Below are 14,703 nucleotides of genomic sequence, written 5' to 3' on the forward strand. Positions count from 1 at the left end.
CTTCCTGACTTGTAGTGATCTTCCATGTGTCTTTGGCCTGCTGAGGGTCAATGTATTTACAGGTCTCTGTGGCGCAATTGGGTAGCGCGTTAGACTGTTAATCTAAAGGTTGGTGGTTCGAGCCCACCCAGGGAAGATAGATTTACATTTCTGCTGTTGTGGAAATACCTTCCTGGAATTACAGTAGGCTGGTTTTAGACCTGCTTTGACTCCTGTTATCTTATGTGATTGGTGTGTTGTTGAACGTGAAAGATGACAATTTGCTATACCTACTGGTAAAATGGCTGTCAATGTTCTGTGATCTTCTGTTACTCAATAGCTTGATCATTCTGTGGTCTCCAAGGAACATATCATTTATTAATATTAATCCGGCTAGTATTCCAATGTAAAATATGTCAATCTGGCATGAAAAACTTTAGCATTTATATTTATCCCGCTTGAAGGACAATGTTGGTCCAGTGTGTGTGTGTGTGTGAGATTGTGTGTATATGTGTGCCTGTATGCCATAAAAGTGAATCGCCATTATATCATACTTCCGGGGTCAGTCCCCTAATTATTATGAATGAATTTGACGATTATATATTACATTCTTGAAAATGCAGTGGTTTAAGATATATATTTATCAAATGATATTTGTGATTATGGCTGAATTTACTCCTGCCAGATGCCTTTTAATAAAATGTTGCGCTGACGAAGATTGCTCTGCATTTTTGACCTTTTAAGGACATTCAAAAAGCTAACAAACGTTAGAAAACTACAGGGCTACTTCCTTGAAAATGTTGTGGCACTTTCGTTGCACCTTGACACAACCATTGGAACAAAGTGTCATTTTGTCGAAAACTCCATGTACAGTTGGATGAGATCACAGATGGCCAGAGGTCAACTGTCAGGGTCAAATACACCACAAGTCTCTGTTGTGCAATTGGTTAGCGCGTTAGACTGTTAAGCTAAAGGTTGGTGGTTTGAGCCGACCCAGGGATGAGAGTTTTCAGTTTGTAGTGCTCCATGAAGCGACTTCCTGGACTTGAATTGAGATTCCCTGTGACTTTGGCTGGCTGAGGGTCAATTCCACCACAAGCTTCTGTAGCGCAATCTGTTACCGCGTGGGCTGTCAATCTAAAGGTTGGTGCTTTGACCCCATCCAGGGATGACATTTTTCAGATTGTAGCGATGTGAACAGACCCTTCCTGACTTGTAGTGATCTTCCATGTGACTTTGGGCTGCTGAGGGTCATTATAACCACTACTCTCTGTGGCACAATTCCTTGAAACTGTTGCGGCAGTTTCGTTGCACGTTGACACAACCATTGGAACAAAGTGTCATTTTGTCGAAAACTCCATGTACAGTTGGATGAGATCACAGATGGCCAGAGGTCAATTGTCAGGGTCAAACACACCACAAGTCTCTGTGAAGCAATTGGTCAGCGCGTTAGACTGTCAATTTAAAGGTTGGTGCTTCGACCCCACCCAGGGATGACATTTTTCAGATTGTAGCGACGTGAACAGACCCTTCCTGACTTGTAGTGATCTTCCATGTGACTTTGGCCTGCTGAGGGTCATTGTAATTTCAAGTCTCTGTGGCGCAATTGGTTAGCGCGTTAGACTGTTAATCTAAAGGTTGGTGGTTTGAGCCCACCCAGGGACGCTAGCCTCATATTTCTGCTGTTGTGGAAACACCTTCCTGGACTTACAGTAGGCTAGTTTTTGACCTGCTGTGCCTCCTGTTATCTTATTTGATTGGTGTGTTGTTGAACGTGAAAGATGACAATTTGCTATACCTACTGGTAAAATGGCTGTCAATGTTCTGTGATCTTCTGTTACTCAATAGCTTGATCATTCTGTGGTCTCCAAGGAAAATATAATTTATTAATATTAATCCGGCTAGTATTCCAATGTAAAATATGTCAATCTGGCATGAAAAACTTTAGCATTTATATTTATCTCGCTTGAAGGACAATGTTGGTCCAGTGTGTGTGTGTGTGTGATTGTGTGTATATGTGTGCCTTTATGCCATGAAAGTGACTCGCCATTATATCATACTTCCGGAGTCAGTCCCCTAATTATTATGAATGAATTTGACGATTATATATTACATTCTTGAAAATGCAGTGGTTTAAGATATATATTTATCAAATGATATCCGTGATTGTGGCTGAATTTACTCCTGCCAGATGCCTTTAAATAAAATGTTGCGCTGACGAAGATTGCTCGGCATTTTTGCCCTTTTAAGGCCATTCAAAAAGCTAACAAACGTTAGAAAACTACAGGGCTACTTCCTTGAAAATGTTGTGGCACTTTCGTTGCACCTTGACACAACCATTGGAACAAAGTGTTGTTGTGTCGTAAACTCCATGTACAGTTGGATGAGATCACGGATGGCCAGAGGTCAACTGTCAGGGTCAAATACACCACAAGTCTCTGTTGTGCAATTGGTTAGCACGTTAGACTGTTAAGCTAAAGGTTGGTGGTTTGAGCCGACCCAGGGATGAGAGTTTTCAGTTTGTAGTGCTCCATGAAGCGACATCCTGGACTTGAATTGAGATTCCCTGTGACTTTGGCTGGCTGAGGGTCAATTCCACCACAAGCTTCTGTAGCGCAATCTGTTACCGCGTGGGCTGTCAATCTAAAGGTTGGTGCTTTGACCCCATCCAGGGATGACATTTTTCAGATTGTAGCGATGTGAACAGACCCTTCCTGACTTGTAGTGATCTTCCATGTGACTTTGGGCTGCTGAGGGTCATTATAACCACTACTCTCTGTGGCACAATTCCTTGAAACTGTTGCGGCAGTTTCGTTGCACGTTGACACAACCATTGGAACAAAGTGTCATTTTGTCGAAAACTCCATGTACAGTTGGATGAGATCACAGATGGCCAGAGGTCAAGTGTCAGGGTCAAACACACCACAAGTCTCTGTGAAGCAATTGGTCAGCGCGTTAGACTGTCAATTTAAAGGTTGGTGCTTCGACCCCACCCAGGGATGACATTTTTCAGATTGTAGCGACGTGAACAGACCCTTCCTGACTTGTAGTGATCTTCCATGTGTCTTTGGCCTGCTGAGGGTCAATGTATTTACAGGTCTCTGTGGCGCAATTGGGTAGCGCGTTAGACTGTTAATCTAAAGGTTGGTGGTTCGAGCCCACCCAGGGAAGATAGATTTACATTTCTGCTGTTGTGGAAATACCTTCCTGGAATTACAGTAGGCTGGTTTTAGACCTGCTTTGCCTCCTGTTATCTTATGTGATTGGTGTGTTGTTGAACGTGAAAGATGACAATTTGCTATACCTACTGGTAAAATGGCTGTCAATGTTCTGTGATCTTCTGTTACTCAATAGCTTGATCATTTTGTGGTCTCCAAGGAACATATCATTTATTAATATTAATCCGGCTAGTATTCCAATGTAAAATATGTCAATCTGGCATGAAAAACTTTAGCATTTATATTTATCCCGCTTGAAGGACAATGTTGGTCCAGTGTATGTGTGTGTGTGAGATTGTGTGTATATGTGTGCCTGTATGCCATAAAAGTGAATCGCCATTATATCATACTTCCGGGGTCAGTCCCCTAATTATTATGAATGAATTTGACGATTATATATTACATTCTTGAAAATGCAGTGGTTTAAGATATATATTTATCAAATGATATTTGTGATTATGGCTGAATTTACTCCTGCCAGATGCCTTTTAATAAAATGTTGCGCTGACGAAGATTGCTCTGCATTTTTGACCTTTTAAGGACATTCAAAAAGCTAACAAACGTTAGAAAACTACAGGGCTACTTCCTTGAAAATGTTGTGGCACTTTCGTTGCACCTTGACACAACCATTGGAACAAAGTGTTGTTGTATCGTAAACTCCATGTACAGTTGGATGAGATCACGGATGGCCAGAGGTCAACTGTCAGGGTCAAATACACCACAAGTCTCTGTTGTGCAATTGGTTAGCGCGTTAGACTGTTAAGCTAAAGGTTGGTGGTTTGAGCCGACCCAGGGATGAGAGTTTTCAGTTTGTAGTGCTCCATGAAGCGACATCCTGGACTTGAATTGAGATTCCCTGTGACTTTGGCTGGCTGAGGGTCAATTCCACCACAAGCTTCTGTAGCGCAATCTGTTACCGCGTTGGACTGTCAATCTATAGGTTGGTGCTTTGACCCCATCCAGGGATGACATTTTTCAGATTGTAGCGATGTGAACAGACCCTTCCTGACTTGTAGTGATCTTCCGTGTGACTTTGGCCTGCTGAGGGTCAAAGTATTTACAGGTCTCTGTGGCGCAATTGGTTAGCGCGTTAGACTGTTAATCTAAAGGTTGGTGGTTCGAGCCCACCCAGGGAAGATAGATTTACATTTCTGCTGTTGTGGAAACACCTTCCTGGAATTACAGTAGGCTGGTTTTAGACCTGCTTTGCCTCCTGTTATCTTATGTGATTGGTGTGTTGTTGAACGTGAAAGATGACAATTTGCTATACCTACTGGTAAAATGGCTGTCAATGTTCTGTGATCTTCTGTTACTCAATAGCTTGATCATTCTGTGGTCTCCAAGGAACATATCATTTATTAATATTAATCCGGCTAGTATTCCAATGTAAAATATGTCAATCTGGCATGAAAAACTTTAGCATTTATATTTATCCCGCTTGAAGGACAATGTTGGTCCAGTGTGTGTGTGTGTGTGAGATTGTGTGTATATGTGTGCCTGTATGCCATAAAAGTGAATCGCCATTATATCATACTTCCGGGGTCAGTCCCCTAATTATTATGAATGAATTTGACGATTATATATTACATTCTTGAAAATGCAGTGGTTTAAGATATATATTTATCAAATGATATTTGTGATTGTGGCTGAATTTACTCCTGCAAGATGCCTTTTAATAAAATGTTGCGCTGACGAAGATTGCTCTGCATTTTTGACCTTTTAAGGACATTCAAAAAGCTAACAAACGTTAGAAAACTACAGGGCTACTTCCTTGAAAATGTTGTGGCACTTTCGTTGCACCTTGACACAACCATTGGAACAAAGTGTTGTTGTATCGTAAACTCCATGTACAGTTGGATGAGATCACGGATGGCCAGAGGTCAACTGTCAGGGTCAAATACACCACAAGTCTCTGTTGTGCAATTGGTTAGCGCGTTAGACTGTTAAGCTAAAGGTTGGTGGTTTGAGCCGACCCAGGGATGAGAGTTTTCAGTTTGTAGTGCTCCATGAAGCGACATCCTGGACTTGAATTGAGATTCCCTGTGACTTTGGCTGGCTGAGGGTCAATTCCACCACAAGCTTCTGTAGCGCAATCTGTTACCGCGTTGGACTGTCAATCTATAGGTTGGTGCTTTGACCCCATCCAGGGATGACATTTTTCAGATTGTAGCGATGTGAACAGACCCTTCCTGACTTGTAGTGATCTTCCGTGTGACTTTGGCCTGCTGAGGGTCAAAGTATTTACAGGTCTCTGTGGCGCAATTGGTTAGCGCGTTAGACTGTTAATCTAAAGGTTGGTGGTTCGAGCCCACCCAGGGAAGATAGATTTACATTTCTGCTGTTGTGGAAACACCTTCCTGGAATTACAGTAGGCTGGTTTTAGACCTGCTTTGCCTCCTGTTATCTTATGTGATTGGTGTGTTGTTGAACGTGAAAGATGACAATTTGCTATACCTACTGGTAAAATGGCTGTCAATGTTCTGTGATCTTCTGTTACTCAATAGCTTGATCATTCTGTGGTCTCCAAGGAACATATCATTTATTAATATTAATCCGGCTAGTATTCCAATGTAAAATATGTCAATCTGGCATGAAAAACTTTAGCATTTATATTTATCCCGCTTGAAGGACAATGTTGGTCCAGTGTGTGTGTGTGTGTGAGATTGTGTGTATATGTGTGCCTGTATGCCATAAAAGTGAATCGCCATTATATCATACTTCCGGGGTCAGTCCCCTAATTATTATGAATGAATTTGACGATTATATATTACATTCTTGAAAATGCAGTGGTTTAAGATATATATTTATCAAATGATATTTGTTATTGTGGCTGAATTTACTCCTGCCAGATGCCTTTTAATAAAATGTTGCGCTGACGAAGATTGCTCTGCATTTTTGACCTTTTAAGGACATTCAAAAAGCTAACAAACGTTAGAAAACTACAGGGCTACTTCCTTGAAAATGTTGTGGCACTTTCGTTGGACCTTGACACAACCATTGGAACAAAGTGTTGTTGTATCGTAAACTCCATGTACAGTTGGATGAGATCACGGATGGCCAGAGGTCAACTGTCAGGGTCAAATACACCACAAGTCTCTGTTGTGCAATTGGTTAGCGCGTTAGACTGTTAAGCTAAAGGTTGGTGGTTTGAGCCGACCCAGGGATAAGAGTTTTCAGTTTGTAGTGCTCCATGAAGCGACATCCTGGACTTGAATTGAGATTCCCTGTGACTTTGGCTGGCTGAGGGTCAATTCCACCACAAGCTTCTGTAGCGCAATCTGTTACCGCGTTGGACTGTCAATCTATAGGTTGGTGCTTTGACCCCATCCAGGGATGACATTTTTCAGATTGTAGCGATGTGAACAGACCCTTCCTGACTTGTAGTGATCTTCCGTGTGACTTTGGCCTGCTGAGGGTCAAAGTATTTACAGGTCTCTGTGGCGCAATTGGTTAGCGCGTTAGACTGTTAATCTAAAGGTTGGTGGTTCGAGCCCACCCAGGGAAGATAGATTTACATTTCTGCTGTTGTGGAAACACCTTCCTGGAATTACAGTAGGCTGGTTTTAGACCTGCTTTGCCTCCTGTTATCTTATGTGATTGGTGTGTTGTTGAACGTGAAAGATGACAATTTGCTATACCTACTGGTAAAATGGCTGTCAATGTTCTGTGATCTTCTGTTACTCAATAGCTTGATCATTCTGTGGTCTCCAAGGAACATATCATTTATTAATATTAATCCGGCTAGTATTCCAATGTAAAATATGTCAATCTGGCATGAAAAACTTTAGCATTTATATTTATCCCGCTTGAAGGACAATGTTGGTCCAGTGTGTGTGTGTGTGTGAGATTGTGTGTATATGTGTGCCTGTATGCCATAAAAGTGAATCGCCATTATATCATACTTCCGGGGTCAGTCCCCTAATTATTATGAATGAATTTGACGATTATATATTACATTCTTGAAAATGCAGTGGTTTAAGATATATATTTATCAAATGATATTTGTTATTGTGGCTGAATTTACTCCTGCCAGATGCCTTTTAATAAAATGTTGCGCTGACGAAGATTGCTCTGCATTTTTGACCTTTTAAGGACATTCAAAAAGCTAACAAACGTTAGAAAACTACAGGGCTACTTCCTTGAAAATGTTGTGGCACTTTCGTTGCACCTTGACACAACCATTGGAACAAAGTGTTGTTGTATCGTAAACTCCATGTACAGTTGGATGAGATCACGGATGGCCAGAGGTCAACTGTCAGGGTCAAATACACCACAAGTCTCTGTTGTGCAATTGGTTAGCGCGTTAGACTGTTAAGCTAAAGGTTGGTGGTTTGAGCCAACCCAGGGATGAGAGTTTTCAGTTTGTAGTGCTCCATGAAGCGACATCCTGGACTTGAATTGAGATTCCCTGTGACTTTGGCTGGCTGAGTGTCAATTCCACCACAAGCTTCTGTAGCGCAATCTGTTACCGCGTTGGACTGTCAATCTATAGGTTGGTGCTTTGACCCCATCCAGGGATGACATTTTTCAGATTGTAGCGATGTGAACAGACCCTTCCTGACTTGTAGTGATCTTCCGTGTGACTTTGGCCTGCTGAGGGTCAAAGTATTTACAGGTCTCTGTGGCGCAAATGGTTAGCGCGTTAGACTGTTAATCTAAAGGTTGGTGGTTCGAGCCCACCCAGGGAAGATAGATTTAAATTTCTGCTGTTGTGGAAACACCTTCCTGGAATTACAGTAGGCTGGTTTTAGACCTGCTTTGCCTCCTGTTATCTTATGTGATTGGTGTGTTGTTGAACGTGAAAGATGACAATTTGCTATACCTACTGGTAAAATGGCTGTCAATGTTCTGTGATCTTCTGTTACTCAATAGCTTGATCATTCTGTGATCTCCAAGGAACATATCATTTATTAATATTAATCCGGCTAGTATTCCAATGTAAAATATGTCAATCTGGCATGAAAAACTTTAGCATTTATATTTATCCCGCTTGAAGGACAATGTTGGTCCAGTGTGTGTGTGTGTGTGAGATTGTGTGTATATGTGTGCCTGTATGCCATAAAAGTGAATCGCCATTATATCATACTTCCGGGGTCAGTCCCCTAATTATTATGAATGAATTTGACGATTATATATTACATTCTTGAAAATGCAGTGGTTTAAGATATATATTTATCAAATGATATTTGTTATTGTGGCTGAATTTACTCCTGCCAGATGCCTTTTAATAAAATGTTGCGCTGACGAAGATTGCTCTGCATTTTTGACCTTTTAAGGACATTCAAAAAGCTAACAAACGTTAGAAAACTACAGGGCTACTTCCTTGAAAATGTTGTGGCACTTTCGTTGCACCTTGACACAACCATTGGAACAAAGTGTTGTTGTATCGTAAACTCCATGTACAGTTGGATGAGATCACGGATGGCCAGAGGTCAACTGTCAGGGTCAAATACACCACAAGTCTCTGTTGTGCAATTGGTTAGCGCGTTAGACTGTTAAGCTAAAGGTTGGTGGTTTGAGCCGACCCAGGGATGAGAGTTTTCAGTTTGTAGTGCTCCATGAAGCGACATCCTGGACTTGAATTGAGATTCCCTGTGACTTTGGCTGGCTGAGGGTCAATTCCACCACAAGCTTCTGTAGCGCAATCTGTTACCGCGTTGGACTGTCAATCTATAGGTTGGTGCTTTGACCCCATCCAGGGATGACATTTTTCAGATTGTAGCGATGTGAACAGACCCTTCCTGACTTGTAGTGATCTTCCGTGTGACTTTGGCCTGCTGAGGGTCAAAGTATTTACAGGTCTCTGTGGCGAAATTGGTTAGCGCGTTAGACTGTTTTTCTAAAGGTTGGTGGTTCGAGCCCACCCAGGGAAGATAGATTTACATTTCTGCTGTTGTGGAAACACCTTCCTGGAATTACAGTAGGCTGGTTTTAGACCTGCTTTGCCTCCTGGTATCTTATGTGATTGGTGTGTTGTTGAACGTGAAAGATGACAATTTGCTATACCTACTGGTAAAATGGCTGTCAATGTTCTGTGATCTTCTGTTACTCAATAGCTTGATCATTCTGTGGTCTCCAAGGAACATATCATTTATTAATATTAATCCGGCTAGTATTCCAATGTAAAATATGTCAATCTGGCATGAAAAACTTTAGCATTTATATTTATCCCGCTTGAAGGACAATGTTGGTCCAGTGTGTGTGTGTGTGTGAGATTGTGTGTATATGTGTGCCTGTATGCCATAAAAGTGAATCGCCATTATATCATACTTCCGGGGTCAGTCCCCTAATTATTATGAATGAATTTGACGATTATATATTACATTCTTGAAAATGCAGTGGTTTAAGATATATATTTATCAAATGATATTTGTTATTGTGGCTGAATTTACTCCTGCCAGATGCCTTTTAATAAAATGTTGCGCTGACGAAGATTGCTCTGCATTTTTGACCTTTTAAGGACATTCAAAAAGCTAACAAACGTTAGAAAACTACAGGGCTACTTCCTTGAAAATGTTGTGGCACTTTCGTTGCACCTTGACACAACCATTGGAACAAAGTGTTGTTGTATCGTAAACTCCATGTACAGTTGGATGAGATCACGGATGGCCAGAGGTCAACTGTCAGGGTCAAATACACCACAAGTCTCTGTTGTGCAATTGGTTAGCGCGTTAGACTGTTTGGCTAAAGGTTGGTGGTTTGAGCCAACCCAGGGATGAGAGTTTTCAGTTTGTAGTGCTCCATGAAGCGACATCCTGGACTTGAATTGAGATTACCTGTGACTTTGGCTGGCTGAGGGTCAATTCCACCACAAGCTTCTGTAGCGCAATCTGTTACCGCGTTGGACTGTCAATCTATAGGTTGGTGCTTTGACCCCATCCAGGGATGACATTTTTCAGATTGTAGCGATGTGAACAGACCCTTCCTGACTTGTAGTGATCTTCCGTGTGACTTTGGCCTGCTGAGGGTCAATGTAATTACAGGTCTCTGTGGCGCAATTGGTTAGCGCGTTAGACTGTTAATCTAAAGGTTGGTGGTTCGAGCCCACCCAGGGACGTTAGGTTTACATTTCTGCTCTTGTGGAAACACCTTCCTGGACTTACAGTAGGATAGTTTTTGACCTGCTGTGCCTCCTGTTATCGTATGTGATTGGTGTGTTGTTCAACGTGAAAGATGACACTTTGCTATACCTGCTGGTAAAATGGCTGTCAATGTTCTGTGATCTTCTGTTACTCAATAGCTTGATCATTCTGTGGTCTCCAAGGAACATATCATTTATTAATATTAATCCGGCTAGTATTCCAATGTAAAATATGTCAATCTGGCATGAAAAACTTTAGCATTTATATTTATCCCGCTTGAAGGACAATGTTGGTCCAGTGTGTGTGTGTGTGTGAGATTGTGTGTATATGTGTGCCTGTATGCCATAAAAGTGAATCGCCATTATATCATACTTCCGGGGTCAGTCCCCTAATTATTATGAATGAATTTGACGATTATATATTACATTCTTGAAAATGCAGTGGTTTAAGATATATATTTATCAAATGATATTTGTGATTGTGGCTGAATTTACTCCTGCCAGATGCCTTTTAATAAAATGTTGCGCTGACGAAGATTGCTCTGCATTTTTGACCTTTTAAGGACATTCAAAAAGCTAACAAACGTTAGAAAACTACAGGGCTACTTCCTTGAAAATGTTGTGGCACTTTCGTTGGACCTTGACACAACCATTGGAACAAAGTGTTGTTGTATCGTAAACTCCATGTACAGTTGGATGAGATCACGGATGGCCAGAGGTCAACTGTCAGGGTCAAATACACCACAAGTCTCTGTTGTGCAATTGGTTAGCGCGTTAGACTGTTAAGCTAAAGGTTGGTGGTTTGAGCCGACCCAGGGATGAGAGTTTTCAGTTTGTAGTGCTCCATGAAGCGACATCCTGGACTTGAATTGAGATTCCCTGTGACTTTGGCTGGCTGAGGGTCAATTCCACCACAAGCTTCTGTAGCGCAATCTGTTACCGCGTTGGACTGTCAATCTATAGGTTGGTGCTTTGACCCCATCCAGGGATGACATTTTTCAGATTGAAGCGATGTGAACAGACCCTTCCTGACTTGTAGTGATCTTCCGTGTGACTTTGGCCTGCTGAGGGTCAAAGTATTTACAGGTCTCTGTGGCGCAATTGGTTAGCGCGTTAGACTGTTAATCTAAAGGTTGGTGGTTCGAGCCCACCCAGGGAAGATAGATTTACATTTCTGCTGTTGTGGAAACACCTTCCTGGAATTACAGTAGGCTGGTTTTAGACCTGCTTTGCCTCCTGTTATCTTATGTGATTGGTGTGTTGTTGAACGTGAAAGATGACAATTTGCTATACCTACTGGTAAAATGGCTGTCAATGTTCTGTGATCTTCTGTTACTCAATAGCTTGATCATTCTGTGGTCTCCAAGGAACATATCATTTATTAATATTAATCCGGCTAGTATTCCAATGTAAAATATGTCAATCTGGCATGAAAAACTTTAGCATTTATATTTATCCCGCTTGAAGGACAATGTTGGTCCAGTGTGTGTGTGTGTGTGAGATTGTGTGTATATGTGTGCCTGTATGCCATAAAAGTGAATCGCCATTATATCATACTTCCGGGGTCAGTCCCCTAATTATTATGAATGAATTTGACGATTATATATTACATTCTTGAAAATGCAGTGGTTTAAGATATATATTTATCAAATGATATTTGTTATTGTGGCTGAATTTACTCCTGCCAGATGCCTTTTAATAAAATGTTGCGCTGACGAAGATTGCTCTGCATTTTTGACCTTTTAAGGACATTCAAAAAGCTAACAAACGTTAGAAAACTACAGGGCTACTTCCTTGAAAATGTTGTGGCACTTTCGTTGCACCTTGACACAACCATTGGAACAAAGTGTTGTTGTATCGTAAACTCCATGTACAGTTGGATGAGATCACGGATGGCCAGAGGTCAACTGTCAGGGTCAAATACACCACAAAAGTCTCTGTTGTGCAATTGGTTAGCGCGTTAGACTGTTAAGCTAAAGGTTGGTGGTTTGAGCCGACCCAGGGATGAGAGTTTTCAGTTTGTAGTGCTCCATGAAGCGACATCCTGGACTTGAATTGAGATTCCCTGTGACTTTGGCTGGCTGAGGGTCAATTCCACCACAAGCTTCTGTAGCGCAATCTGTTACCGCGTTGGACTGTCAATCTATAGGTTGGTGCTTTGACCCCATCCAGGGATGACATTTTTCAGATTGTAGCGATGTGAACAGACCCTTCCTGACTTGTAGTGATCTTCCGTGTGACTTTGGCCTGCTGAGGGTCAATGTAATTACAGGTCTCTGTGGCGCAATTGGTTAGCGCGTTAGACTGTTAATCTAAAGGTTGGTGGTTCGAGCCCACCCAGGGACGTTAGGTTTACATTTCTGCTGTTGTGGAAACACCTTCCTGGACTTACAGTAGGATAGTTTTTGACCTGCTGTGCCTCCTGTTATCGTATGTGATTGGTGTGTTGTTCAACGTGAAAGATGACACTTTGCTATACCTGCTGGTAAAATGGCTGTCAATGTTCTGTGATCTTCTGTTACTCAATAGCTTGATCATTCTGTGGTCTCCAAGGAACATATCATTTATTAATATTAATCCGGCTAGTATTCCAATGTAAAATATGTCAATCTGGCATGAAAAACTTTAGCATTTATATTTATCCCGCTTGAAGGACAATGTTGGTCCAGTGTGTGTGTGTGTGTGAGATTGTGTGTATATGTGTGCCTGTATGCCATAAAAGTGAATCGCCATTATATCATACTTCCGGGGTCAGTCCCCTAATTATTATGAATGAATTTGACGATTATATATTACATTCTTGAAAATGCAGTGGTTTAAGATATATATTTATCAAATGATATTTGTGATTGTGGCTGAATTTACTCCTGCCAGATGCCTTTTAATAAAATGTTGCGCTGACGAAGATTGCTCTGCATTTTTGACCTTTTAAGGACATTCAAAAAGCTAACAAACGTTAGAAAACTACAGGGCTACTTCCTTGAAAATGTTGTGGCACTTTCGTTGGACCTTGACACAACCATTGGAACAAAGTGTTGTTGTATCGTAAACTCCATGTACAGTTGGATGAGATCACGGATGGCCAGAGGTCAACTGTCAGGGTCAAATACACCACAAGTCTCTGTTGTGCAATTGGTTAGCGCGTTAGACTGTTAAGCTAAAGGTTGGTGGTTTGAGCCGACCCAGGGATGAGAGTTTTCAGTTTGTAGTGCTCCATGAAGCGACATCCTGGACTTGAATTGAGATTCCCTGTGACTTTGGCTGGCTGAGGGTCAATTCCACCACAAGCTTCTGTAGCGCAATCTGTTACCGCGTTGGACTGTCAATCTATAGGTTGGTGCTTTGACCCCATCCAGGGATGACATTTTTCAGATTGTAGCGATGTGAACAGACCCTTCCTGACTTGTAGTGATCTTCCGTGTGACTTTGGCCTGCTGATGGTCAAAGTATTTACAGGTCTCTGTGGTGCAATTGGTTAGCGCGTTAGACTGTTAATCTAAAGGTTGGTGGTTCGAGCCCACCCAGGGAAGATAGATTGAAATTTCTGCTGTTGTGGAAACACCTTCCTGGAATTACAGTAGGCTGGTTTTAGACCTGCTTTGCCTCCTGTTATCTTATGTGATTGGTGTGTTGTTGAACGTGAAAGATGACAATTTGCTATACCTACTGGTAAAATGGCTGTCAATGTTCTGTGATCTTCTGTTACTCAATAGCTTGATCATTCTGTGGTCTCCAAGGAACATATCATTTATTAATATTAATCCGGCTAGTATTCCAATGTAAAATATGTCAATCTGGCATGAAAAACTTTAGCATTTATATTTATCCCGCTTGAAGGACAATGTTGGTCCAGTGTGTGTGTGTGTGTGAGATTGTGTGTATATGTGTGCCTGTATGCCATAAAAGTGAATCGCCATTATATCATACTTCCGGGGTCAGTCCCCTAATTATTATGAATGAATTTGACGATTATATATTACATTCTTGAAAATGCAGTGGTTTAAGATATATATTTATCAAATGATATTTGTTATTGTGGCTGAATTTACTCCTGCCAGATGCCTTTTAATAAAATGTTGCGCTGACGAAGATTGCTCTGCATTTTTGACCTTTTAAGGACATTCAAAAAGCTAACAAACGTTAGAAAACTACAGGGCTACTTCCTTGAAAATGTTGTGGCACTTTCGTTGCACCTTGACACAACCATTGGAACAAAGTGTTGTTGTATCGTAAACTCCATGTACAGTTGGATGAGATCACGGATGGCCAGAGGTCAACTGTCAGGGTCAAATACACCACAAGTCTCTGTTGTGCAATTGGTTAGCGCGTTAGACTGTTTGGCTAAAGGTTGGTGGTTTGAGCCAACCCAGGGATGAGAGTTTTCAGTTTGTAGTGCTCCATGAAGCGACATCCTGGACTTGAATT

General features: G+C 41.5%; 11 non-coding genes across 11 annotated transcripts; all 11 read left to right on the forward strand.

Moving 5' to 3' along the window:
* Positions 1-62: 62 nt before the first annotated feature.
* On the forward strand, positions 63-136 carry trnan-guu (transfer RNA asparagine (anticodon GUU)). The gene has a single exon. It is a non-coding gene; the product is annotated as a tRNA-Asn (tRNA).
* A 1,434-nt stretch (positions 137-1,570) lies between these two features.
* On the forward strand, positions 1,571-1,644 carry trnan-guu (transfer RNA asparagine (anticodon GUU)). The gene has a single exon. It is a non-coding gene; the product is annotated as a tRNA-Asn (tRNA).
* A 1,432-nt stretch (positions 1,645-3,076) lies between these two features.
* Positions 3,077-3,150, forward strand: trnan-guu (transfer RNA asparagine (anticodon GUU)). Its single transcript has one exon. It is a non-coding gene; the product is annotated as a tRNA-Asn (tRNA).
* Positions 3,151-4,260: 1,110 nt separating this feature from the next.
* Positions 4,261-4,334, forward strand: trnan-guu (transfer RNA asparagine (anticodon GUU)). The gene has a single exon. It is a non-coding gene; the product is annotated as a tRNA-Asn (tRNA).
* Positions 4,335-5,444: 1,110 nt separating this feature from the next.
* Positions 5,445-5,518, forward strand: trnan-guu (transfer RNA asparagine (anticodon GUU)). Its single transcript has one exon. It is a non-coding gene; the product is annotated as a tRNA-Asn (tRNA).
* Positions 5,519-6,628: 1,110 nt separating this feature from the next.
* trnan-guu (transfer RNA asparagine (anticodon GUU)) lies at positions 6,629-6,702 on the forward strand. The gene has a single exon. It is a non-coding gene; the product is annotated as a tRNA-Asn (tRNA).
* Positions 6,703-7,812: 1,110 nt separating this feature from the next.
* Positions 7,813-7,886, forward strand: trnan-guu (transfer RNA asparagine (anticodon GUU)). The gene has a single exon. It is a non-coding gene; the product is annotated as a tRNA-Asn (tRNA).
* Positions 7,887-10,180: 2,294 nt separating this feature from the next.
* Positions 10,181-10,254, forward strand: trnan-guu (transfer RNA asparagine (anticodon GUU)). The gene has a single exon. It is a non-coding gene; the product is annotated as a tRNA-Asn (tRNA).
* A 1,110-nt stretch (positions 10,255-11,364) lies between these two features.
* Positions 11,365-11,438, forward strand: trnan-guu (transfer RNA asparagine (anticodon GUU)). Its single transcript has one exon. It is a non-coding gene; the product is annotated as a tRNA-Asn (tRNA).
* Positions 11,439-12,550: 1,112 nt separating this feature from the next.
* Positions 12,551-12,624, forward strand: trnan-guu (transfer RNA asparagine (anticodon GUU)). Its single transcript has one exon. It is a non-coding gene; the product is annotated as a tRNA-Asn (tRNA).
* A 1,110-nt stretch (positions 12,625-13,734) lies between these two features.
* On the forward strand, positions 13,735-13,808 carry trnan-guu (transfer RNA asparagine (anticodon GUU)). Its single transcript has one exon. It is a non-coding gene; the product is annotated as a tRNA-Asn (tRNA).
* Positions 13,809-14,703: the final 895 nt, after the last annotated feature.

The sequence above is a fragment of the Salvelinus fontinalis genome, chromosome 11 (assembly GCF_029448725.1).
Source record: "Salvelinus fontinalis isolate EN_2023a chromosome 11, ASM2944872v1, whole genome shotgun sequence".
NCBI lineage: Eukaryota > Metazoa > Chordata > Actinopteri > Salmoniformes > Salmonidae > Salvelinus > Salvelinus fontinalis.